This window comes from Rhinopithecus roxellana, chromosome 8 (assembly GCF_007565055.1).
Source record: "Rhinopithecus roxellana isolate Shanxi Qingling chromosome 8, ASM756505v1, whole genome shotgun sequence".
NCBI classification, from domain to species: Eukaryota; Metazoa; Chordata; class Mammalia; order Primates; family Cercopithecidae; genus Rhinopithecus; species Rhinopithecus roxellana.
Genome location: NC_044556.1, coordinates 104,692,233 through 104,718,048, shown reverse-complemented (window position 1 = coordinate 104,718,048; position 25,816 = coordinate 104,692,233). Strand labels below are relative to the sequence as shown.

At 39.2% G+C, this 25,816-nt stretch overlaps 1 protein-coding gene across 2 annotated transcripts in view; it reads right to left on the bottom strand.

Moving 5' to 3' along the window:
- Window positions 1-25,816, bottom strand: part of FMN2 (formin 2) — a 415,306-nt gene that overhangs the window by 129,177 nt on the left and 260,313 nt on the right. The gene's annotated exons all lie outside the window — the stretch shown is intronic.

Genomic DNA, 25,816 nt, shown 5'->3' with positions numbered 1-25,816 from the left:
ACACAAATACTTGTGCCATTACAAAGTGAAAAGATGTTTTTAAAAGTCCACCATTGGTAGTTCGGGTCTTTAATGAGTGACAGAACAAGTCTGCTTGTTTTGAGGACAGATTTCTTCTCTACTCTCATCTCCTATGAGTCAGTCTCCATTTACTCACTTTGCTGTATTACCAGTACTTGGAATAATCTCCCACAGGCAATGTACATTCAACAATTCTTTGTGGAATGAATAAATAAATTCATTGTATCTTCCTGTCATAGTGAGCTTCTTGTTTATCTGCAAAATGTCTTGCTTATTCACATTTCTCCAACCCTTCCCCATGCTATTCACCCACCAAACATACTCTCACCACTTAATGACCAGTTTTGAACTTCCACTTATCCTTTCCCAGAGTCTGGTTCAACTGTCACCTCAAGATAAGAGGGTCAATCTCCCCTCAACTTTGCATCTCCCTTTTCTACAGAACATGTACGAATGATATAGGATACAATCAAAGCCCTGGTTAAACAGATTTGGATCCAAGTCTAGTTCTTCTATTAGCTCTATAATCTTGGGCTAGCTACTTAAATTACCTCAGCCTCAACTAGGAGTTGAACTTAAAGTGCTAAGTTGGCTGTTAGAAAACTCTTTTAAAAATAAAAAAGCTGTTAATTATCTCATTGAATGTGTGTTTGTGCATCTTTGTTTCTGATTATAATTTGCATTCCTTGAAGCCAAGGGCTATCCTATTCACCTCTGTGTGTCAAGTGTCTGAAATGCAGAGGAAGTACTAAGACCCTGTATGAAAGAAAGTGCTTCAACGATGCCCATAATCAAGGCCAAGGCTTTCCTTAATAAGGATATTAAGTCTTCAGTGGTCACTGATGTAAACCACCAAAACTCACATCCAAATTTCCAAAGCTCAGTGTGATATAAAACCTGTACAGTTATTTGTTGGTAATGGTTGCTCTACTTATTCACTATATTAAGAAGGAAGAGCCTGTTGGATAAATGTAAAAATAGAATGTCACATTCTAGAGTTTCTATATTCATAACTCTCATATATTTTGTACATACACAATGCTATATATAAATATGCTCAATGTGATAATATATAAGGAATATATTTAGAAGATTGGACGCCATTCTTCTCTTAACTGTAGCACATCGAGCTGCACAACATATCATCTTGGCTATTACTTATCATCCTCAAAATTGGTATGTGACTATGTAAATAAAAAAAAAAAACCAAACACTACAATCTCACAAACTTGAAGGGTCATTTAGAAACATTATTAAAAACAGAACAAAGATAGAGTTCCTGGAAAACTTGCATTAGAGTCAAATCCAAATATTAAAAAACATTTGTTAGGAGACTGTTGGCATGACTGAGTAATTCCAATCATCTCAACTTTTGTTTAATCTAAAGACCTCTCTGAGCCAAAAAGATTTTATATTATGTTGAAGGGTGAGTATGAGAAAGCATGCATTAGGTTTCCAAATACAAAGAATAACCCAGCCAGAGGATAGAAAGAAAAATGTCAGACATTCCCACTGGAAAATGCACTCTAATACATCCATGCCATCCACAGAGTGGCACGTTGTGGGGCAAACACCAGTTTATCACTGTCAGATTAAAGCAAGAACATGACATGCCACTCCCTGGAATGAACCATGATCATGAAGAGTCTGGCTATTTTTTTTTTTTTTTGAGTAGGGAATTGGAATAATTTATACAAGTCTCCAAGTTCAATCAATGTTAATCACAGCTTAGAGTTGCTGCTTTTCTGTGAGCTTCCAAAAAGTTCCACTGGCATCTACAAACCTGCCTCCGCAAGTAGGAAGGAAGTCACATAACAGATACAAAGGAAAAGAAATAACTGTAATCAGATCAGAAAGCTTTCTTCTAAAATCCAACTGTTTTCCATGTAAGCCTGGTTTGTACATTATTCTGGGTGCAGTTTTAGGAAACAGACACCATTGTAGCCACTTAAAGCAGATCAATGTAGGCAGCAAGATGCTTGCAAAGTAAGTGTAAGTGCAGAGAGTATGGGTTCTACACTTGGTCTCCAAAAAGTATAAAATCAGCCCACCAGGGGCATGCTATATATGCCACAGTCAGGACCTATGCTGTGTGGTAGGGACCACAGGCTCCACTTTTGGTTTTAGACTCAAACCTTACTTGTTAAGTCTGCACCATCAAATCAATCATTGCCCTGTGCCCCAACTCTGCCTCTCAATATTCACAGAGCTAGTGACTGGGCACTGGGAAAATAATTTGAGAACACCCAGTCTCTCCACATAGTGAAGCGAACAAACAAGCAAAGCAAAACAAAAAACATGGAAACAGTAAAAACATTGATGTCTGGCCTCACTACCTTTCACAAATACTGCATATGTATTGACAAAAAGCAAGAGTTAAATTCAGACAGAAGGGAAGATACAGACACAATAAATATTTAGGGGGTAAAATTTGCAGAGCTTGGTAATTGAATGGAAGGTTACTGCTCCTTCATGAAGATGTAAACTTCAGAATCAACTGGGGAGTCTTTTCAGAATGTACCTGACAGGGCTCCAACCTAAGTCATTTTGAAAAGTAATCTCTTTCCATCTCATACCAGTCAGAATGGCTTTTCTTAAAAAGTCAAAAAAAAAAAAAAAAAAAAAAAAAAGCCTGGGTGCAGTGGCTCACATCTGTAATCCCAGCACTTTGGGAGGCCAAGGTGGGTGGTTCACTTGAGGTCAGGAGTTCGAGACCAGCCTGGCCAACATGGCGAAACCCTGTATCTACTAAAAATACAAAAAATCAGATGGGCATGGTGGCGGGCGCCTGTAATCCCAGCTACTTGCGAGGCTGAGTCACAAGAATCACTTGAACACAGGAGGCAGAGGTTGCAGTGAGCCGAGATCGCACCATTGCACTCTAGCCTGGGCGATAGAGTGAGACTCTATCTCCAAAAAAAAAAAAAAAAGGTAAAAAAAAAAAAACCCCAACATATACTGGCAAGGCTGTAGAGGAAATGGAATGCTTATACATTGTTGATGAGGATGTAAATTAGTCCAGCCACTGTGGAAAGTAGCTTGAAGATTTCTTAAACAATTAAGAGTTGAACTAGCGTTCGACCCAGCAAACCAATTACTGAGTATATATGCCCAAAGGAAAATAAACTGTTCTACCAAAAGAACACATGCATTTGTATGTTCATTGCTGTGCCATTCACAATAGCAAAAACATGGAAGCAACCAGGGTGCCTGCCCATCACAGTGGAATGAATAAAGAAAATATGGCACATATACACCATGGAGTAGTATGCAGCCGTGAAACAGAACAAAATCATGTTCTTTGCAACAACATGGATGCAGTTAGAGGCCATTATCCTAAGTGAAATAATGCAGACACAGAAAACCAAATATCACATGTTCTCACTCAAAAGTGGGAGCTAAACATTGGGTATACATGGACCTAAAGACAAGAACAATCAACGCTGGGGTCTGTTAGAGTGGGGAGAGACAGAGCAGGAAAGAGTTGAAAAACTACCTATGGGGTACTATGCTCACTACCTGAGTGAGGGGATCATTCATAACCCCAAACCTTAGCATCATACAATATATCTTTGTAACAAAACAGCACATGTACCCCCTGATTCTAAAAAAAAGTTGAAGAAAACCCCAAAATATAAAGTAAAAAAAGAAAAGTAATCTCCATGATAAGGCTCATTAAAAAGGCCACATGGAGATTCTAATGTGCATTGATGAGTGCTGTAGGGAGGAGAACAGAGGATTCCGAATGGATGTATAGTCTGGGTGGCTTTGAGATGGAGAAGGAGGAAGAAGAGTAGCTTTCAGAGGAAAGAAAATGCATTTGGTTTTGAACTCACTAGGTTTCAGATGTCAGTGGAACATCCAGCTATAGTTTTCAGGTAGTTGTATGTATGAATTTGCAGCTCAGATAACAGAAACTCTGAATTTCGATAAAACCACTTGAGGAATGCATGTACACAGTGAGAAGACGAGTAGGCCGAAGTTGTACAGCTGAAGAATACCAACTTTTATGAAGCAGCAGAGAAAGAGAAGGTCATGAAGAAAGAAGATTCAGAAGGAATTGTGAGGTTATCAGGAGTGAGTGGGGCTAAGGAAGCTAACAGGACAGTGAGCTATGAGAAGTTAGTCAAATGCAACAACATCAAATGAGATAGGGGCTGAAACAAAACATCCATTAAATTTGGCAAATAGTGCTAACAGTTTTAGTAATGCTAGGGACAAAAGACCAACTGTCATAAAGTGAGGAAGGAATGGGAAATAATAAATCAATGAACTCAGAAGTTGACCAGAGATCTGTTAACCATCTGAACTACTTAGCACCAGGATTCCAGAACAGCTGCCAGTAAAGGAGGGCATGGGAAAAATGATGAATAAATGAATAGGAATCTTCCACAGCTTCTGGAAAATTCTCAAAATGTTTTAGTCTTACCAATGGTGGATCATTAGATCCAACTGCATACTACAAAAAACATGTTATTTAAATGGACTATTTCCTCCAAAAGATGGATTTCAGAAGAATCTGATCACTAACAATTAAATATATGTAGATTGATCTCCTTATCACATAAATGTATGAAAGAGGACAGAGATAACACACACATACAAATCCCACAATACCTTACCACTGTCATAAATTCTATTTGTTCTGGGTACACTAGTTTATACTGAAAGCTAGCGAGAACCGAATGGTTTTATAAGTATACTCTTCAACAGATGTTTCACAGGAGTAATCTTCAACAGAAGAGATTTTCAAGGTGAACATTGTTTTAAATGGAAATGAATAAAAGGATATATTCATCAATTTTAGAGTTTTGCTGCTTACGTAATCATTCCTACAAGATAATTCTCAACTTGTCACCCTCCATACACAACTGGTTATGTTTTCAAACATGATGCACTTCCATGGACAGGTCCACTGTATGGGTTAAAGACAGACAAAACACACTAGCTATGCTGTAACACACAAATAACAACAGAAGTTGCTTCCTCAAGTTGCCATGAGGGATAAATAAGTTAATATAGGTAAAACACCTAGAATGGTGCCTGGAGGTGAGAAAGGGCTATGGAAGTTTTGACCATTATTATCGTTGTTACCACTGTTACTGCTAGCAGCAAAAGCACCCAGAAAAGCAATATGCCCTAGAAACCAAGAACAAAGGCCCTGGAGGCTGGGTCTGCATCCTGGCTCTTCCCTTTACTAGTTTTGCACTTTGGCCAAGTATGTAGCCTCTCTCTGTGTCTCAGTTTCTTCATCTGTAACATGGGGATAATCATAGTGTCTAATTAACAGAATTGTGAAGATCAACTGATTTTATATAGGTAAATACATAAGGACACCGAATAGTGCTTCACACACAGTAAGAGGAATAGAAGTGTTTGTGGCAATTGCTGCTACTACACTAACAGCATCATATACCATATCACGGTTGCCATTGCTACCAAACAGGAAACTGAGCACTTTATCTAGGCATCTGGAGAAGCACTGAAGGCGATGCTTCAGGTTGTGAGTGGGAATGGCATTTGTATAAGAACAACACAGAATGTGTCACAGGTTTTTTCAAACACATTCTTTATCGGTAGTAACGAATTACTTATGACCTGTTTTAGACTTGAGACACACTTCATAATTCATGATGACACACCATATGTTGATACTTTGGATGACACTGGCTGGACTAGATGATCCCTCCGAGTTCTACTGACACTGCTTGTTGTGCTCTTCAATTTATCTACGTATTCACAAAGAGGAGGAAGTCATCCTTCATCACCAGTTAGGGTCTAAGTCTTGGTCTGATATGAGCAAGTTCTCCAAGCTAGTTACTCATGGGTCAAGGAATAAAGATGTGACAAATGGTGAAAGTACGCTGCTGACAATGAACTTCCTTCACACATTTGGCCTTGGGAGACAGGAAAGGTTAACACGTATCCATCATTATAAACAAGGCCACAGTGGTCATTTAGATAATTTAAATGAGTGTACTGGATTAGTAAGGGATAGTTCAAAACGAAATTATATGAATTCTCCATTATTTAATTGTGATATCTATACAAATAGCATCATTTGATAGAGCATAACATTTCACAAGTTTGTACTTTGCTAGCTTTAGGAGGGGTCACTAGTGTTGATTCATTTCTCTTGACCTTGAACATATTGACTGACATCAAAGTTTCATATCAGGTGTAAGAGAGGAAGTCATGATAATTAAAGAACACACAGTTATTTAATGAGTTATTTAATGTCCTTAGTCTTCTGGCCTGCATATGAACATTTCTAGTTACCAGGGGCTTACGACTTTTAAGGTTAGCTCTTCTATTGTTTCAGCTCCCATCTTTAGATGGATCTTCATGTAGAAATGAATTTTGCCCACCTATCACTCCACGTACTGACCTTTTTCTTATCCTCTGGTACGACACAGACTTATTAACTGAAATGCGTGACTCAAATAAGCAAAACATCTTTCTACCGTACTGGACATTGGTCAGAATCTTTCGTATTACTTCTGTTCTTACTTTTTCTACTCAAATTTTGGAAATGGACATAATCATCTTTGAGGTTACCTAGAATGCAACCATAAAAGAACTAAAGTGAGAAGATAACATTAAGAAACGTTCATTGAGAGAAGAGTACAGTATGGTTTAAATATCTTAAGAGTTATAAATCTCTTCCAGGTATTCTCAACTTGAAGAGCTATAAGAGAGATGGATGGGACCACCTTAGAATAATATAAATAATATAATACTAAAGAATAAAATAAATAAACAGCATTTCAGTTATTAAGATATTGTCTCTTAGCTCCAAAACTACTTTTTTGTACTAGGGCCTGGGACACTGGTGCTGGCAGCTCAGCAAACTACCTCTCTCCTTTGCCCTCTGGCTTCCCAACAGGTTTCATCAATGAAGGGAGAAGAAAGAGGCTGGAGGTGGGAGGAAGATGGTTGAAGAGATTTGTTCATCTCACCAGCGTTGCTTCCAAACACTTCTCACCTCCACAAATCCGCAGGTGTTTCTAATTCCTGGCTTGTTTCCACAATCTCAAATCCGGTATCACTGCACCCCTCAAAAGTACCAGTGCAGCCAGGAAGAACCCCTTTTCCAAGCACTCCAGTCCCAGCTGTGGAGGCTCCCATCTTTGACCTCCTCAATCCCAACTCTTAAGGGTACCCCTCCAAGCCCCTCAGGCCCCATTTGCAGCAGTAGTAACTCTCCTTAGAGGTCCAGGCCCAAGCCCCAGAGAGCTCTCTATCCAAAGTTCTAGATTCTTTGCTAACCCCAGCCTCTTCACTGTATTGCCCTGGCCCTATGGATGGTAGCTGCTTTCCACATTTTCCTCAGCATCCTCTTTCTGCATTTAACATCCTTCAACATGCATTTAACTTCATTCTCTATGTTAAATTACTTCTATTAAAATAGTAAATGTGGTTTTTGTTTCCCCAACTTCAAACAGAACTAGTAGAAGGGGTAACCAAAATTAATGGGTTATATTTCTCTAAGTACTCAACAGCTTTCTGACACTGGAAGTTATTTCTAATGTATTAATTGCTTATAAATAATATCTACTTGAATTGTTGACCATAAAATATGCCAGTTTCTCAGATTGTTTTTCCCAAATAAGTTTTATATTATTAGCACCACCATGTGCAAATATATAAAGTCTTAAACATAGTTTGTTCTTTAATTAAGTTTCTTACGTTCTTTAATGATGCTTATTTTTGAATATGCTATTATACAATTTCTTCATAAAGTATAGGAAAGGCTGAACAATCACATATTTCACATTCATGGGGCCCAGATGACTGAATTTCAACTCAAATTCAAACATATTCCTGAGTGGTTACCTATTTTTCTTTCCTCTTAAATACAATGATTGAAGATGTACTGCAGAGCATACATAACATGTGTGTAACATGTAAAGACTAAATGAACATTCACCTACTACATTTCCAGTTTAAAAGGCAGAACATAGCCAATGCTTTGGAAAAATTCAGTGTGTTCCTCTCTGTCCCTGTCTCAGGCCCAGAGGTAACTACAACCTTTAATTTTGTGTTTCTCATCCCCCTGCTATCCCTAAACAAGTGAAGTTGCCCTCCCTTATCCATGGGTTTGCTTCCTGTGGTTTCAGTTACCAACGGTTAAGCACAATCTAGAAATATTATAGCATTTTAAGAGGGAGCGAGAGAGACACCACATTTATGTAACTTTTGTATACAAATAACATTTGTATACAACGTTTGTATAACTTTTATTACAGTATATTGTTATAATTCTTTTTATTAGTAGTAATTGTTATCAATCTCTTACTGAACTTAATTTATAAATTAAGTTTTATCCTGGCCTAATTATTAAGTATAATTAGGTATGTACGTATAAGAAAAACATAGTGCATATAGAGTTTGGTACCATCCGCGGCTTGAGCCATTCACTGGGGGTCTTATTCCCCACAGATAAGGGGAGACTACTGTACTTGTCTATATATTTGACCTTTAATGGAAATCACACTGTTCCTATTTTTCCCACAACTTGCTCTTTCTCAAGCTTGTGTTAATAAGATTTATCCATTTTTAATGCAGGCAAATACAGTTCAATTAGTTCCACAGTTCAACAGATGTCCTTTGAAAGAAGATACCATAATTCACTCAGCTATTATTTTGTTGAAAAATATTTGAGGGTTTTGGTGCTGCTGCTATCAATATGAATGCCATTATGTATTTCACCTGGTCACCTGTGCACTGAAGTATATATCTAGGGGCCAAGTGCTGGGTCAGAGTATAGACATCTTTGACTTAATAAGATATTCCCATGGCCAGGTGTGGTGGTTCACGCCTGAAATCCCAGCACTTTGGGAGGCCGAGGCGGGTGGATCACTTGAGGCCAGGAGTTCAAGTACAGCCTGGCCAACACAGCAAAACCCTGTCTCTACTAAAAATACAAAAATTAGCCGGTCATGGTGGTGCATGCCTGTAATTCCAGCTACTTGGGAGGCTGAGACAAGAGAATCACTTCAAACCAGGAGGCAGAGGTTGCAGGGAGCTGAGATCGGGCCACTGCACTCCAGGCTGCGTGACAGAGCAAGACTTTGTCTCAAAAACAAAACAACAACAACCAAAAAGATATTGTCAGATGGTTTCTCATGGGATCGAATCAATTTTCATTTCCATCACCAGTGTAAAAGCGTTCTCACCAATCTACATCTTTGCCAATATTTCACATTCTCTGACTTTTAACATTTTTGAAAAGAATAACAATCACCAGTGATACCGACCAAGATGAAATTCTCAGTATGATTTGAAAAGTTATTGACATTTACACTCTCATATTTAATATGTTGTCAGGCACTTCTGCAAATCACTGTTTATGCGGCTATCAGTGAATCTTTGTTAAGGTTCTCCTGTAGGGCAAGTTCATCAGACAGCTTTACTGAAGAGGAATTATTTTCGCTAAGTATATTCATTTTAGCTGAATCATTTAGAAGAATGAGTAGAAGTTTGCCAATTAAAAATGGAAAAAGAAATGACTCAGTTATGGAGAATGAAACATTCTCATGAAAACTGTTGTAAATGACTATAATCTCATGGTAAACTTGTACCACATATGTGTAGACCATGCATTCATGTGGTAATTTGTTTATACCAGGTCCCTGAAACAGAATCTTATGGCTTTGCATTAAACTAAGTTGGCTATTGCTCTAAAAGCAAACATTTTGCAAAGTACACACTGTAACACAATCACAGAAAATTTGTAAAATAAAATATACCTTAACTCAAAATGACAGGGAAGTAATCATCTTTAATTAGCTGTGGTTCTCACCAGGCAGCTGGGTCAGAACACCAGGCAATCAGTAAAAAGGCGAAAATACAATTTTGTTATGCTTTTTCTAATATATATAAATGGCATCAAATCTTAGAATTCAATGACTAATGACTTGAATGAGTTGAAACATTTTCTTCTCATTAATTCTCCTTTCTGATGGCAAAGTCACCACTGAAAGTGAGAAGTGAAGCCAGCTGGATTTCCTGGCTTGAGTGGGGGACTTGGAGAACTTTTCTGTCTAGTTAGAGGATTGTAAATACACCAATCAACGCTCTGTGTCTAGCTAAAGGATTGGAAATGCACCAATCAGCACTCTGTAAAAATGCACCAATCAGTGCTCTGTGTCTACCTAAAGGATTGTAAATGCACCAATCAGCACTCTGTAAAATGGACCAATCAGCATTCTGGAAAATGGACCAATCAGCACTATGTAAAATGGACCAATCAGCAGGACGTGGGTGGGGCCAAATAAGGGAATAAAAGCTGGCCACCAAGCCAGCAGCAGCAATCCGCTCGGGCCCCCTTCAAGCTGTGGAAGATCTGTTCTTTCGTTCTTCACGATAAATCTTGCTGCTGCTCACTCTTTGAGTTTGCACTACCTTTATGAGCTGCCACATTCACTACGAAGGTCTGCGGCTTTACTCCTGAAGTCAGCGAGACCACGAACCCACCGGGAGGAACAAACAACTCTGGACGTGCCACCTTTAAGAGCTGTAACACTCACTGCAAAGGTCTGCGGCTTCACTCCTGAAGTCAGCGAGACCATGAACCCACTGGAAGGAAGAAGCTCCAGACACATCTGAACAAGCTCCAGACACATCTGAACATCTGAAGGAACAAACTCTGGACACACCATCTTTAAGAACTGTAACGCTCACCACGAGGGTCTGCGGCTTCATTCTTGAAGTCAGCGAGACCAAGAACCCACTGGAAGGAACCAATTCCAGACATATTTTGGCAACCACAAAGGGACTATCGACTATTGCCAAGCAGTGAGTACCATCGGACCCCTTTCACTTGCTATTCTGTCCTATTTTTCCTTAGAATTCAGGGCTAAATACTGGGCACCTGTCAGCTAGTTAAAAGCGACTAGCGTGGCCGCCGGACTACAGACATGGGTGTCAGGCTTTCTGGGAAAAGGCTCTCTAGTGTTGGTTTGCCTGGAACCAGCTTCCGTCTTTCCTGTACTTCTGGGCTGAGCCGAGGTTGACAGGGAGGAAAGCCATTTAGCTCCGGGATCTCGACAACAAGTTGGTTGACCCTGCGGCCATAAGTGGAACTCTCAAAGTTACGTCGCCCAAGTGAAACTCGCCCATATAGCCTATCTATCCTGACCCTTGCCTCCTGGGTCCTAATACCTGTCAGACAAACTTCCTCTTGCCTCTCTTCTCCGAGGCTAGTCCTGCTTCTAAAAACCACTCCCTGTCTCTGGTGCTTTTCTAGTGTCTCCTATAAGAATGATTTCTAGTATAAACTTCAGGACTCTGTTACCTTCTTTAGGCTCCCGGGCTCACCAATCAGAAAGACATAATTTTTGCCCAAAGCCCCATCATGGGGGCGGGGGTCACTATCTGGAATTTTAGGATCCCTCCTCAGACTAGCAGGCCTGACAAAAGCTAATCCTCATGCTAGGATATGGGGAGCCTCAGAAATGATATCCTTTCTATTCAAGTGAGGACAAAAGGCGTCACTCTTCCAATCCTGGAGATCCCTTCCCTCCCTCAGGGTATGGCCCTCCACTTCATTTTTGAGGCATAGCATCTTTTAGGACAGGGGCAAAGTCCCAATACTATCAGGGGAATACTTAGGACTCTAACACATTTTCAAGAATGCATCCCTAAGGGCCACTAAATCCAATTTTTCTTGGTTCTCTTCGTGGTCTGGGAGTACAGGCAAGGGTGCAGGTTTTCGAGAATGAGTTGGTAAGGACCACTAAATCTGACCTTCTTCATTCCTCCCTGTGGTCTAGGAGGAAAACTAGTGTTTCTGCTGCTGTGTCAGTGAGCACAACTATTCCGATCAGCAGGGTCCAGGGACTGTTGCAGATTCTTGGGCAAGAGGTGTTTCTGCTGCTGCGTTGGTGAGTGCAACTATTCTGATCAGCAGGGTCCAGGGACCTTTGCAGGTTCTTGGGCAGGGGGAGAAACAAAGAAACCAAAACCGTGGGCGGTTTTGTCCTTCAGATGGGAAACACGGGTATCAACAGGCTCACCCTTGAAATGCATCCTAAGCCATTGGGACCAATTTGACCAGCAAACCCTGAAAAAGAGGCGATTCATTTTTTTCTGCACTACGGCTTGGCCCCAGTACTCTCTCTGATGGGGAAAAATGACCACTTGAGGGAAGTATAAATTACAACACTATCCTGCAGCTTGACCTTTTCTGTGAGAGGGAAGGCAAATGGAATGAAATACCTTATGTCCAAGCTTTCTTTTCATTGAAAGAGAATCCACAACTATGCAAAGTTTGCAATTTACATCCCACAGAAGGACCTCTCAGCTTACCTCCATATCCTAGCCTCCCTATAGCTCCCCTTCCTATTAATGATAAGCCTCCTCTAATCTCTCCTACCCAGGAGGAAACAAGGAAAGAAATCTCCAAAGGACCACAGAAAGCCCCAGGCTATCGGTTATGTCCCCTTCAAGCTGTAGTGGGAGGGGAATTTGGCCCAAACTGGGTACCTGTCCCCTTCTCCCTCTCTGATTTAAAGCAGATAGAGGCAGACGTGGGGAAGTTTTCAGATGATCCTGATAGGTACACAGATGTCCTACAGGGTCTAGAGCAAACCTTCGATCTCACTTGGAGAGATGTCATGCTATTGTTAGATCAAATCCTGGCCTTTAATGAAAAGAATGTGGCTTTAGTTGCAGCCAGAGAGTTTGGAGATACCTGGTGTCTTACTCAAGTAAATGATAGAATGACAGCTGAAGAAAGGGACAAATTCCCTATCAGTCAGCAAGCCATCCCCAGTATGGGTCCCCACTGGGACCTCGACTCAGATCATGGGGACTGGAGTTGCAAACATCTGTTGACCCGTGTTCTAGAAGGACTAAGGAGAATTAGGAAAAAGCCCATGAATTATTCAGTGATGTCCACCATAACTCAGGGAAAGGAAGAAAATCCTTCTGCCTTCCTCAAGCGGCTAAGGGAAGCCTTAAGAAAATACACTCCCCTGTCATCTGAATCACTCGAGGGTCAATTGATCCTAAAAGCTAAGTTTATTTCCCAGTCAGCCACAGATATCAGGAGAAAGCTCCAAAAGTGAGCCCTGGACCCTGAAAAAAATCTGGAGGCATTATTAAACCTAGCAACCTTGGTGTTCTATAATAGGTACCAAGAGGAACAGGTCAAAAGGAAAAGCAAGATCAGAGAAAGGCCACAGCCTTAGTCATGGCCCTCAGACAAACAAACTTTGGTGGTTCAGAGAGGACAGAAAATGGAGCAGGCCAATCACCCGGTAGGGTTTGTTACCAGTGTGGTTTACAAGGACACCTTAAAAAAGATCGTCCAACAAGAAGCAAACTGCCCCCTTGCCCATGTCCACTATGCCGAGGCAATCACTGGAAGGTGCACTGCCCCAGAGGACAAAGGTTCTCTGGGCCAGAAGCCCCCAACCAGATGATCCAACAACAGGACTGAAGGTGCCTAGGGCAAGTGTCAGTTCATGTCATCACCCTCACTAAGCCCCGGGTACGTTTAACCATTAGGGCCAGGAAACTGACTTCCTCCTGGACACTGGCGTAGCTTTCTCAGTGTTAATCTCCTGTCCTGGACGACTGTTCTCATGATCTGTTACCATCCGAGGAATCCTGGGACAGCCTGTAACACTCACCACGAGGGTCTGTGGCTTCATTCCTGAAGTCAGTAAGACCTCCTCAGTTGTAATTGGGAGACTTTGCTACAGATAGTAAGTATGCTTATCTAATCCTACATGCCCATGCTGCAATATGGAAAGGGAGTTCCCAACCTCTGGGGGAAATCCCATTAAATACCACAAGGAAATCATGGAGTTATTGCAAGCAGTGCAAAAACCTAAGGAGGTGGCAGTCTTACGCCGCTGAAGCCATCAAAAAGGGGAAGGAGAGGGGAGAACAGCAGCATAAGTTGCTAGCAGAGGCAGGGAAAGACCAGCAGAAAGGAAAGAGAGAAAGAGACAGTAAGTCAGAGAGGGAGAGAGAGAAAGAGAGGAAGAGACAGAGACAAAGAGGGAGTCAGAAAGAGAGAGACAAAAAAGAAGTCAAAGAGAAAGAAAGAGAGATGGAAGTAGTAAAGAAAAAACAGTATACCCTATTCCTTTAAAAGCCAGGGTAAATTAAAAACCTATAATTGATAATTGAAGGTCTTCTCCATGACCCTTTAACACTCCAATACCACCTTGTTGTCAGTGTAAACAAGGGCGTAGCCCGAAAGCACTGAGGCCACTGACAACCCTAGCCTTCCTATCAAAAATCCTTAACCCAGGAGGTTTCCTATCAGGGGATCTAAATCTTAATTAATTACCATACAAAGGTTTGACCAGATCTAGGAGGAACTCCTTCAGGACAGGACAATAAATGGTTCCTCCTGGGCGATTAAGGGAAAAAGCCACAATGGTTATTCAGTAAGTGATAAGGAAACTCTTGTAGAAGCAGAGTTAGGAAAATAGCCTAATAATTGATCTGCTCAAACCTGCGAGTTGTTTGCACTCAGCCAAGCCTTAAAGTACTTACAGTATCAGGAAGGAGCCAAATATACCAATTTTAAATTAATATGGGCTGAATGAGGTCTTATTAATAGCAAAGAATAATTGAAATCCCAGAACAAGGTTTTCAACAAAAGTAAAGTTTGCTAAAAGTTAACAGTGTAACATGTATTATCCTACTACCACACACTCTCAAAGGACTTCTCAGACAGTTTGCAAGAAATAACAAAATCTATACTTACTATGACACAATCAGCATCCTGTGTCTAGCTAAAGGACTGTAAACGCGCCAATCAGCACTCTATAAAAATGCACCAATCAGTGCTCTGTGTCTAGCTAAAGGATTGTAAACGCACCAATCAGCACTCTGTAAAATGGACCAATCAGCACTATGTAAAATGGACCAATCAGCAGGAGGTGGGTGGGGTCAAACAAGGGAGAAAAAACTGGCCACCCAAGCCAGCAGCAGCAACCCGCTTGGGTCCCCTTCCACGCTGTGGAAGCTTTGTTCTTTCACTCTTCACGATAAATCTTGCTGCTGCTGCTCACTCTTTGGGTTCGCACTACCTTTATGAGCTGTAACATCACTGCAAAGGTCTGTGGCTTCACTCCTGAAGTCAGCGAGACCACGAACCCACCAGAACGAAGAAGCTCCGGACACATTTGAACATCTGAACGAACAAACTCTGGACACACCATCTTTAAGAACTGTAACACTCACCACGAGGGTCCATGGCTTCATTCTTGAAGTCAGCAAGACCAAGAACCCACCGGAAGGAACCAATTCCAGACACAAAAGTAATACATATTTTGAGATTAATAGTTTAAAAAAGTCAAAGAATACTGAAAAATGTTGATTTAAGTTGAGTACACATGCATGTTGTGTGGAGAAAGGATTGGGGAGAAAGATAAATACTTGAGGCTTATCAACTGGAAAAAATCACACATGAAAATGTTTCTTTCAAATCTTCTAGAAAGAAATGCAAATATCTCAAACAGTAAAACATCACAGTAACCTACATACCACTGACTTGATGGAAATCATGGAATGACACAATTTTATTAAGAAGCATTTATACGTTACATAGATTACAGAAAATTCTAAACAGTTACTATCTAGAACACTGACTGTCCCTAAAAATAAAAAGATTTGTTTAGCTCTTCCCAGCTCCTCTGTCTCCCTCCTTTGTCAAAATCACAATTGCTTCCAAACTGGTCTCACAAATTCTCCTCTTGCCAGAGCAGTACTTTCAAGACATAAATCATATCACTCCATTTCCCCCAGTAGAATCTTTCAATGGCTGGATACTGCATTTAGAGTAAAATGAAAATTTTTTTATAAAGTATACAAATTTGTAGAGCTTCTATAATCAGAAAACATTTTCTATCATCTCATGGTCACTGTGTTCTAAGAATGCTGGGGCACTGGGACATTTCCTCTGCCTGAAATGCCTCTCTGTCTCCTCCTTCATTTCCTTTCCAACATCACCCCCCTCCATCAAACACACACCCCTTGTCCACTCAGAATCTTCCTGCCTGTCTATGTGGGATTGATCTGCCCACTACCTACATCTATGTCTTTATTGCTTTCCACTTCTCTTTACTCAGCCAGTATTTGAATCATGTCAGATTGCTCAAAATTCGAAGATGCATTAATTTCATCTCACTGAACTTGGTGGCCCATCTATTCAAATTTCCTTCTATAAATTTTTTCATCTGGTAAAGTATTTATACTTCATGACTCAATTCTCATGGTACTACCTAACTCAAGCCTGTTCTAACCAATTAGATAGAATTAGGCTCACTCCCCCTCTGCCCCCTGCTCCTACTTTCTCACGGTTGTTACTATACTTCAGTGCAATTGTATTTGTATGTTTGTCTTCTCAACCTTCCCTGAAGGGTTCTGTGCAGTGAACCCCAAAAGGAAGCGGTGTTTGTGTTGAGCTAAAAGGGTGAGCTCTGGATCAGCTTCCTCAGGCCCAGATCCAGCCTCAGGTTGCACTATGTGACCTTTTGTAGGGTATTTACTATCTCTAACTTGCAGTTACCCAATCACTAAAGAGAGGATTAATGATCCTCTCTATGGCGTAGGGATTAGATGAGCTAATGCATGTAAAATAGTGATACAGAGTAGTCATAGCAAGTTACTTTGAAAGGCATATCAGAATTACCGGCTGGGAGGCTTTTTCAAACCACCTATGTGCACAATCTTCACCCTGGTTGTGAATTCTGCTGCAATGAGTCCCATCTCAGGTATGAATATTTTATATCTGTTAGATATATACCTGATATAAATTGAGAGACTTCTGGGATCAGGGACCAGTAAATAATCAAAGTCCAAATGGTTACAGGATGGGTGACTTTGCTCATGCTCTTTACCATTCTTGAAATTCTATTTTTTTTTCCTCTTGGGAGAATTTGACAGATCTTTCTAAGTCCAATTCAAATATAATTTTCCAAGTATACCTATCAACTACTACTTCTGTGTGTCTATATAATGAAAAAAATTGTATACTGCATAGTGGTTATGCATATCATCAACGGTCCTCTTTTTAGTCTATGAGCTATGAGGAAAGAATCTACTTTTTATTTTCTGCTAATTTAATAAACATTTGTTACATGATTAAGGTATGAGATCATAATGTCTCTAAGATTCTATACTAATCTAAATTTCATACATTTTATTATTCTGTTTTACTTTAAGAAACAACTCACCCATTAAAATTAACCAGTTTTCCTTCTAGAAAGCATTTTTATAACATTTGATAATATTGAGAACTTGAGAAAATGTTCATTGCCTTTGATCCAGTAATTATAAATCTGAATCTATATTAAAGAAACAACCAGAGATACAGCTTTTAAAAGGGCTATGAATAAGAATGTCCAACATGACGTACTTACGAATAAGAATGTCCAACATGGCGTACTTACGAATAAGAATGTCCAACATGACGTACTTACGAATAAGAATGTCCAACATGACGTACTTACGAATAAGAATGTCCAACATGACGTACTTACGAATAAGAATGTCCAACATGACGTACTTACGAATAAGAATGTCCAACATGACGTACTTACGAATAAGAATGTCCAACATGACGTACTTACGAATAAGAATGTCCAACATGACGTACTTACGAATAAGAATGTCCAACATGATGTACTTAAGAGTAGTGAAAACTGGGAGGAGCCTAATTTCCTACAAGAATCAAATTACTCACTAAATTACAGCACATTCATGAGACGAATTATGAAACCATCCTGAGCAGTTTTTGAAGTATATTAAATACTATGGAAAAATGTTTCTGCTATAATTTTCAGTGAGGAAAAATGGAAGATATAAAGGTGAATACAGAAGTCCAGTCAAACAGAACTTACAATGAATTTATAGCCTGAGCTTTCCCTCTGTTGAAAACACAGAGCAGTGAATGGTAACATATGAAGAGGAAACTAAGCAGACATAGTATGCTTTTAAAAAATGTAAATATCTCCTTGGACCAGAAATAGTAGAGGAGCCCAAGTTAATAAACAGGGCAGAAGTAGAAGTCACCGAACTGTGATTGTGGAGGAGTAAGTAAAGATCTTGGCTTATGTGGGGACTGTGGATGGGACAGAATAGATAGGAGGGAAAGGAACCAGTCTCTCTACTGGAAACCCAGAGTGGTAACTGGTCTCCCCAACTCATGCAAGGAGGATGAAAACACCTACAATTCACAGCTTCCTAGGGCTGTAGCCCACATGCAACTCTATGCCCGGGGCAGCAAGAGTAAGTAGCCAGAGCTTCCCAGCCCAGACCCCAGTCAGGTCATTCACTAGTGTGGAGACTGGGTCTACAATAAACCTAATATGTCCACAGGGCAGGAGCTCTGTGCTGCTGCTAGAAGCTTTGGTTGTGACTTGGGTACCACAGGCAGGCCAAGTTAAAGCAATTGAAAAAAACATCAAAAGATAGTGAACGATTTTGGGGGTCAGGAGAAGGGAGTCAGGGAGGGACACATTCACTGATAGGTCTCTATCACAATTCTTCAACTCTGCAGTTGTAACACAAACACAGTCATAGCTAATATGTATATGATTGGCCGTGGCTGTGTTCCAACTGAATTTTATTTACAAAAGAGGACAGGCTTAGCCCATAGACCATAATTTCCTGACTTTTTTTTTTTTTTAAAAGACTAGTCAAGTGCAGTAGTGAGAAGGGGGTAAAGAATAGAATGAACAGTTCAATCTGCAATTGTGAACTTGACACCTTTATAAAAATCGTCATTCTAACACCACATAGGAAACTAGTGACTCTGAAGGACAACTTACAAAAATCACTAAGTGAAAGATGAATTCATTTCAGATGAAACAAAAGCTGAAAAGGACTTTAATATATTTTTACAAATATCAATGAGATAAAAGGAAGATAAATATCCAAAACAAGAATAGGAAATTAGAGGCAAAATGAATATGATAAAAACGTATTAGAAATCTTGGAAACAAGAATCATTATGATTTAAAGTAACTGCATTGATAACATAAACATTAGAATTAACGGAGTCAAGAGAGAATGAATGAACTAGAAGATAATGATGAGGAATGCAGGAAGATAATAGCAAAAGGTGGAAGGTGATTTTAAACACATGAAAGAGATGTTAGGAGACATGGGGATTAGATCAAGGGGCTAAAAGGGATTAGACCAATGTACATCTAAAAGGAGTTTCAGGAAAAAAGAGAAAAGTGAAGAAATTGGGCAGACAGTGGCTGAGAAATTTTTCTACACATTAAGGAAGCCATCAGTATTTTAACAGGAAGCTCTAAGTACAGAGCAATACAAAAACATTGGAAAGAATATATTCATACCACATATATCCAAGGAAAGCCAAAATGAATAAAGACAATAAGAAAATTATATAAGTCATCAGAGAGAAGACAGCTTATGTACAAAAGAATGAAAATTATTGAAAACACATCTATCAGTAATAAGAGGTGCCAGAAGAAAACAAAAATATCTTCAAAATACTAATGAAAAGTAAGTCAGTCTAGAACTCTATTTCTGGTGAAACTATCATTCCAAAACAAGGGGGAACAATTTTTTTCAGTTTGAGATGGAGTCTTGCTCTGTTGCCCAGGCTGAAGTGCAGTGGTACGATCTCCACTCACTGTAACCTCTGCCTTCCAGGTTCAAGCAGTTCTCCTGCCTCAGCCTCCCAGGTAGCTGGCATTACAGGCACCCACCACCATATCCGGCTCCTTTTTGTATTTTTAGTAGAGATGGGGTTTCACCATGTTGGTCAGGCTGGTCTTGAACCCCTGACCTCAAGCAATCCACCCGCCTTGGCCTCCCAAAGTGCTGGGATTACAGGCGTGAGTTACCGCGCCTGGCCTGGACCAAGTTTAACACCCACCCACTCGCACTGAAAGAACACCAAATGTGAAGCTCGAGAGGGGCGGGAGTATGAGATGCAACAATGATAGCACAGTAATTATTTAAATATATTCATAAATGTTATTACCTAATAATTATTAAACAGCAGTAATGTTTTTAAGAAAAATGACAGTACCCAAAGTCTGGAAAAAAATTGAAAAGAAAGTAGAAGGAGTTCAATTGCTAATTAGAATGTTCTAAAACATTCATCTTATTTAGAAGAATAAATACACTACATAAATTTATAGCAAGTTATAAAACTGTATAGTTTACAAAATATGTTAACATTTAGGATTACCCAGTAAATTAACAGGAATACTGTGTACATTTTCTTAAATGTTATTGGAGATGTTAGGAAGAGAATATTTAAAAATTTATCAAATAGACAACCAGAAAGAAAATACTAATAGAATATATGTAAATAACTAAAATTAAATTATCCTAGTATAAACCAGAAAATGAGTGAACAAAAATTGCAAAACTTATGTGCATCATGATCCCAATAGAATAATTCATATATGTATGCACATGCAATAAACACCTACCAGATATAAACAGAACAAAATATAAGAAGTATTTATCATTGAACTATAGAAATACAAATGTTTTCTTCTCTACATTTTTTGAGGTAGTCTAAAGTTCCTATGCTAAATAGATATTAATATTAAAATATAACTTAAAAATGGTAAAGATGGTACATTTTATATTTTACCTCAATAATTTTTTTAATTAAAAAAATCATAAAACAGTAGTGTTGCCTTATCCATGGAGAATACCTTCCAAGATCCCCAGTGGATGCTTGGAGCAGCAGATGGTACTGAAACCTATATATACTATGCTTTTTCCTATACATACATACTTATGCTATAGCTTAATTTATAAACTAGGCACAGTAAGAGATTAAAAATAGTAATTATAGAACAATTATAACAATATACTCTAAAAGTTCCATGCATGTGGTCTCTCTGTCTCAAAACATTTTATCATACTATACTCACCCTTTTTGTGATCTGTTGATCTGATAACCAAGATGGCTCCTAAGTCAGGGGTCCTCAACCCCTAGGCCACAGACGGGTACTGGTCTGTGGCCTGTTAGGAGCCGGGCGACCCAGCAGGAGGTGAGTGGCCAGCGAGCAAGCAAAATTTCATCTGTATTTACAGCCGCTCCTCATCACAAGCGTTACCGCCTGAGCTCTGCCTCCTGTCAGATCAGCGGCAGCGTTAGACTCTCATAGAAGCCAGAACCCTACTGTGAACTGCGCATGTGCAGGATCTAGGTTGTATGCTCCTTAGGAGAATCTAATGTCTGATGATCTGTCACTGCCTCCCATCACCCCCAGATGGGACCATCTAGCTGCAGAAAAAGAAGTTTAGGGCTTCCACTGATTCTACATTATGGTGAGTTGCATAATTACTCCATTATATATTACAATGTAATTATAATAGATGTAAAGTGCACAATAAATGCAATGTGCTTGAATCATCCTGAAACCATCTCCCTGGCTTGTCCATGGAAAAACTGTCTTCTATGAAACTGGTCCCTATTGCCAAAAAGCTTGGGGACCACTGTCGTAAGTGATGAACACGTGGGTAGTATATACGGCAAGAATACGCTGAACTAAGCGAGGATCCACGTGCCGGGATGAAGGTAGAGGGCGGGAGAGTTCATCATACCACTCAGAACAGTGCCCAATGCAAAATATATGAATTATTTATTTCTGAAATTTTCCACTTAATATTTTTGGATCAAGGTTGACTATGGGTAACTGAAACCAAGGAAAGTAAAGAATTGGATGGGCAGGGAGGACTACTGTAAAATGTTAGTTTTAAAAAAGCTTATTTGTTTCCTCTCCTCAAACATAAGGGGAAAAAAGGAAATATCAGAAATGAACAATTTACATGTCATAGTTACAAAGTAGTAGCTGTAAGCCAAAGACAAAATATAAACAAATTTGAGAACTGGGTTTTCCTATAAATCTCTGGACATGGACATTGCTTCCCCTTGAAGGTATAGTTAATGAATTTTAAACTTGTTTTCAACTCAGATATTGAAAAGAGAGAGAGCGTGTGTGTGAGTGCAGGGAGGAAGAACAGAAAGAAAGAGGATACAGAGAAGAACTTGCATGAGAGGATTCTCGTCCAGTTCCGGTAACTTAATTACTCAATGCTCTGTGCATGTTGAGTTGATTTAAGTCATGTGGCAAATGCTACAATTCCTATTCAAGAAATGCACTGGAACAGAGTCATCATTTGGCATGACTACATCAAGGAAAGCTGCTGACAGCCAGAAGAGATCAAAAGCAGATCAGGTTGCTTAACGAACTACAAGTCACTGAGCTAAGAAAGCCAGGGAGGCATCCTGAGGAAATATGGAAATCTTGGGAGTGAGCAGAGAAACTAAACACAGTGGATGTTATTATAAAATGCTAAAATGAGATTCAGTTGTCTCATTAAAATGTCTGAGCCATAACACATTATTTTTCAGCCTTTCCTTAGAAATAAAAACCAAGTCTCTAAGCAGAAACAGAAGTGCCAGAGCCAGTAGATGAGCTACTATGATTATTGCTTATCTGTCTTTATCAAACTAATCACACTGCTTATTCTATGTTTACCTTATTATGAATGGCCAAGATTTATTGGATATTTATTGTATGAAAGGTATTGAGAGAAATGCTTTATATATATTATCTTATTTTCTAAACCTTTTTATAACAACTTGCCTTTGGGGAACAAAATGTGGCTATATGAATCCTCTTAAATGCACACCCTCACTTGATCATGTAGAAGGAATCATTTTTGTCAGGAGTTCGAGACCAGCCTGGCCAACAAGACAAAACCCTGTCTCTACTAGAAATACAAAAAATTAGCTGGAAGTGGTGGCATGTGCCTGTAATCCCAGCTACTTGGGAGGCTGAGGCAAAAGAATTGCTTGAACCCGGGAGGTGGGGAGGCGGAGGTTGCAGTGAGCCGAGATTGTGCCACTGCACTCCAGCCTGGGCAACAGAGCAAGGCTGTCAAAAAAAAAAAAAAAAAAAAAAAAGAAAGAAAAGAAAAAGAAAAAGAATCATTTTTAATAGGCTACTTTGATCAAAGTAGACATTATTTCAAAGTAATTGTTCCTAAAATAACATAATCCAATAATTTTCCATTTGACTCCCATTTAGTCAGACGGACGTACATATCTATTTATATCCCTCTCATTCCTAAAAAGGACATGAGGCAGATTTCATGCGTTGTTGATATGAAATTCTACATTTGGATATATCTTTATTTCCCAGTAACTGAATTTATATTTCAGTCTGTAAGATTTCCTTCCTTGTGTCATAAAACATCTTGTTTTTCATGGAAAACCCCACATTTTAGAAAAGCAAAAGAAAAAAATGAGGTAAATTATGATTTGTCAGTTTTTAATCCTCAGAGTTGGACAGCTTTGTAAATAGCTCTTCAAGCTGATTCCATTTTTTAAGAAGAGTAATATATAATTACATTATTTCATCAACTATAGTATCATTTCTCCAACCTTCCCTGTAAGCTCCTCAAAGGTAAATGCCATTCTTCTGTTACTAACACAGTACCCCAGCCTTGCATTTCTCAAAATACGTTTCAGTGACTACAGAACACACCAGAGATTCTGTGAAAAAAGTGCTCTGTAATGAATGGGACAATTGCAACCCCCCCTATTTTTTGGGTTTTTTTTTGGAGGATACCATGAAGTTCTTTTAACTTTAACTTAGCAGTTTCTACATTCATCTGGTCATGAGACTCCCCATTTCAACAATTCTATCAAATTGTAACAAGCTGTGTTCACACTGAGGCAAATACTGTGCCAGGCAAATGTGATCGTTGTTGACCAAGGGCATAGGTCTGATGATATCTGAAAGATAAGTTCATCTTTCCCTGATATAAAGTGTAAACTTTCAGGGTTAAAATCCTCTCTTTAAACTCTGAGGTACTCCAAAATTGCTAAGATGCTCCTTCAGTATCTCATCTTCTGTGCTACCAAATGTAGGCACCTAGCACTTGGAGTTGGCAAATGCAGATGTTAAAATAGTATTCAGAGGCACTGGCTGCTTGTCTTTTTCTTTCTTTCTTTCTTTTCTTTTTCTTTCTTTCTTTTTTTTTTTTTTTTGAGATGGAGTTTCGCTCTTGTTGCCCAGGCTGAAGTACAATGGTGCGATCTCGGCTCACTGCAACCTCCGCCTCCTGGGTTCAAGTGATTCTCCTGCCTCAGCCTCCCAAGTAACTGGGATTACAGGCATGTGCCACCACGCCCAGCTACTTTGTATTTTTAGTAGAGATGGGTTTTCTTCATATTGGTCAGGCTGGTCAAGAACTGCCAACCTCAAGTGATCCGCCTGCCTCGGCCTCCCAAAGTGCTGGGATTACAAGTGTGAGCCACTGTGCCCGGCTGGCTGCTTGTCCTTTTCAAGCCCACTATCTGGTGTTAGGTAGGTCTTTCTTTTTAGCTCCAAGTCTTGCGAGAACTTGTCATTTTCATAGTTACATGTATATTTAATGCCTATAGTAAGAAGTTGTGTATTTATCTTAAGAAAGTGGGATAACATTCCAAAGTGATGCAACTCCAGAAAGCAAACATAAATCCTGATATCCCGATAATAGCGTCACCCATTCCTCTCCTTTATCAAATCACCTGTAAACTATGAAATCCTACTTCACGAGACTGAACTATTGATTGAAGTGGGAAGTATTTTCCAGATGCCCTAGAAATGCCTCTAGCACCACCTCATAGTGTGTGTAAATTTCATAAGCAAACCAAGATGCCTGTCTTCAGGCTGAAGTATAATACTGTAGCATGAGTGTTTTTTTCCTGTTGCTTTAAGAATTCATTCTTAGCTCAAAATGCACAGTACCATAATATTATACAAATGCAATATAGTTTTATTTATTATTATTGTACAAAAAACAGAGCAAGTCAAGGCAGTCTTTCTTGGCCTCAGCCAATGAGCACCAATAACTTGTAAGCCTCCAACAGGGTACGTCTAGGTGACAGAATTTCAGCCCTCTTCAACAGCGATGACTGTAACCTTTGTGGATCCACAGCACCTAGCAAATGTCTGATAGGAGCCAGGTCCATAACAAATGTTGTTGAATATATAAGAACTATAAGCATACTACATAATGTCCCTATGCTCACTGAAATCCATTTTAAAACATCTGTGACTAGAATATAACAAGTCTATGAATTTGATTACAGATCAGTATCTTTAGATAAACATATCTCAAAATTGGGAGTCTCTTAAAAAGTTCTATGTTTTTTGGTTTCTGGACAGAGCCTTTTCTTCTCGTATAGTAACCAGGCCTTTTCTTCTCGTATATCAAATGAAAAGCTCAGGTAAATGTATTTACTCCTTATCTCTATGTAATACAGCAAGGAAGAAGCTGAAACAGATAGCTGAGGTGTTCACAACTCAATAAGAATATCAAGAAAAGGGGGTAGCAGGAATTTTATTTACAAAATAAAAAAATCTGCAAACTATTTGCTTTTTTGTAAATGCTACTTTTAATTTAGAAATTTGAAAAATTTCAGCCTATTATTCTTCAAAATAAATTTATATAAAGCTTGATTGGTAATAAAACAATATACTTGCATGTGGTTTTTAAGTAGAAGATATTTTGTTCCCAGGAAAGTTCATAAGCCAGGAAATCTTGGGCAAGTACACCAAGGGAAAATGGGGAGGGACTATTTATCTTCTATTATAACAATGACATAATTTGTATCCAACCATGACACAACCAATACCCAAATGTTCTTGGTTATAAAATGAAAACAAAATGTAAACTTATTCCTGACAAAACAGATTGTTAACTGAAATAATCAAGATATTACTTAATAACCAAATTTTTGACACACATAACGTTTTAAATAACCAAAGAA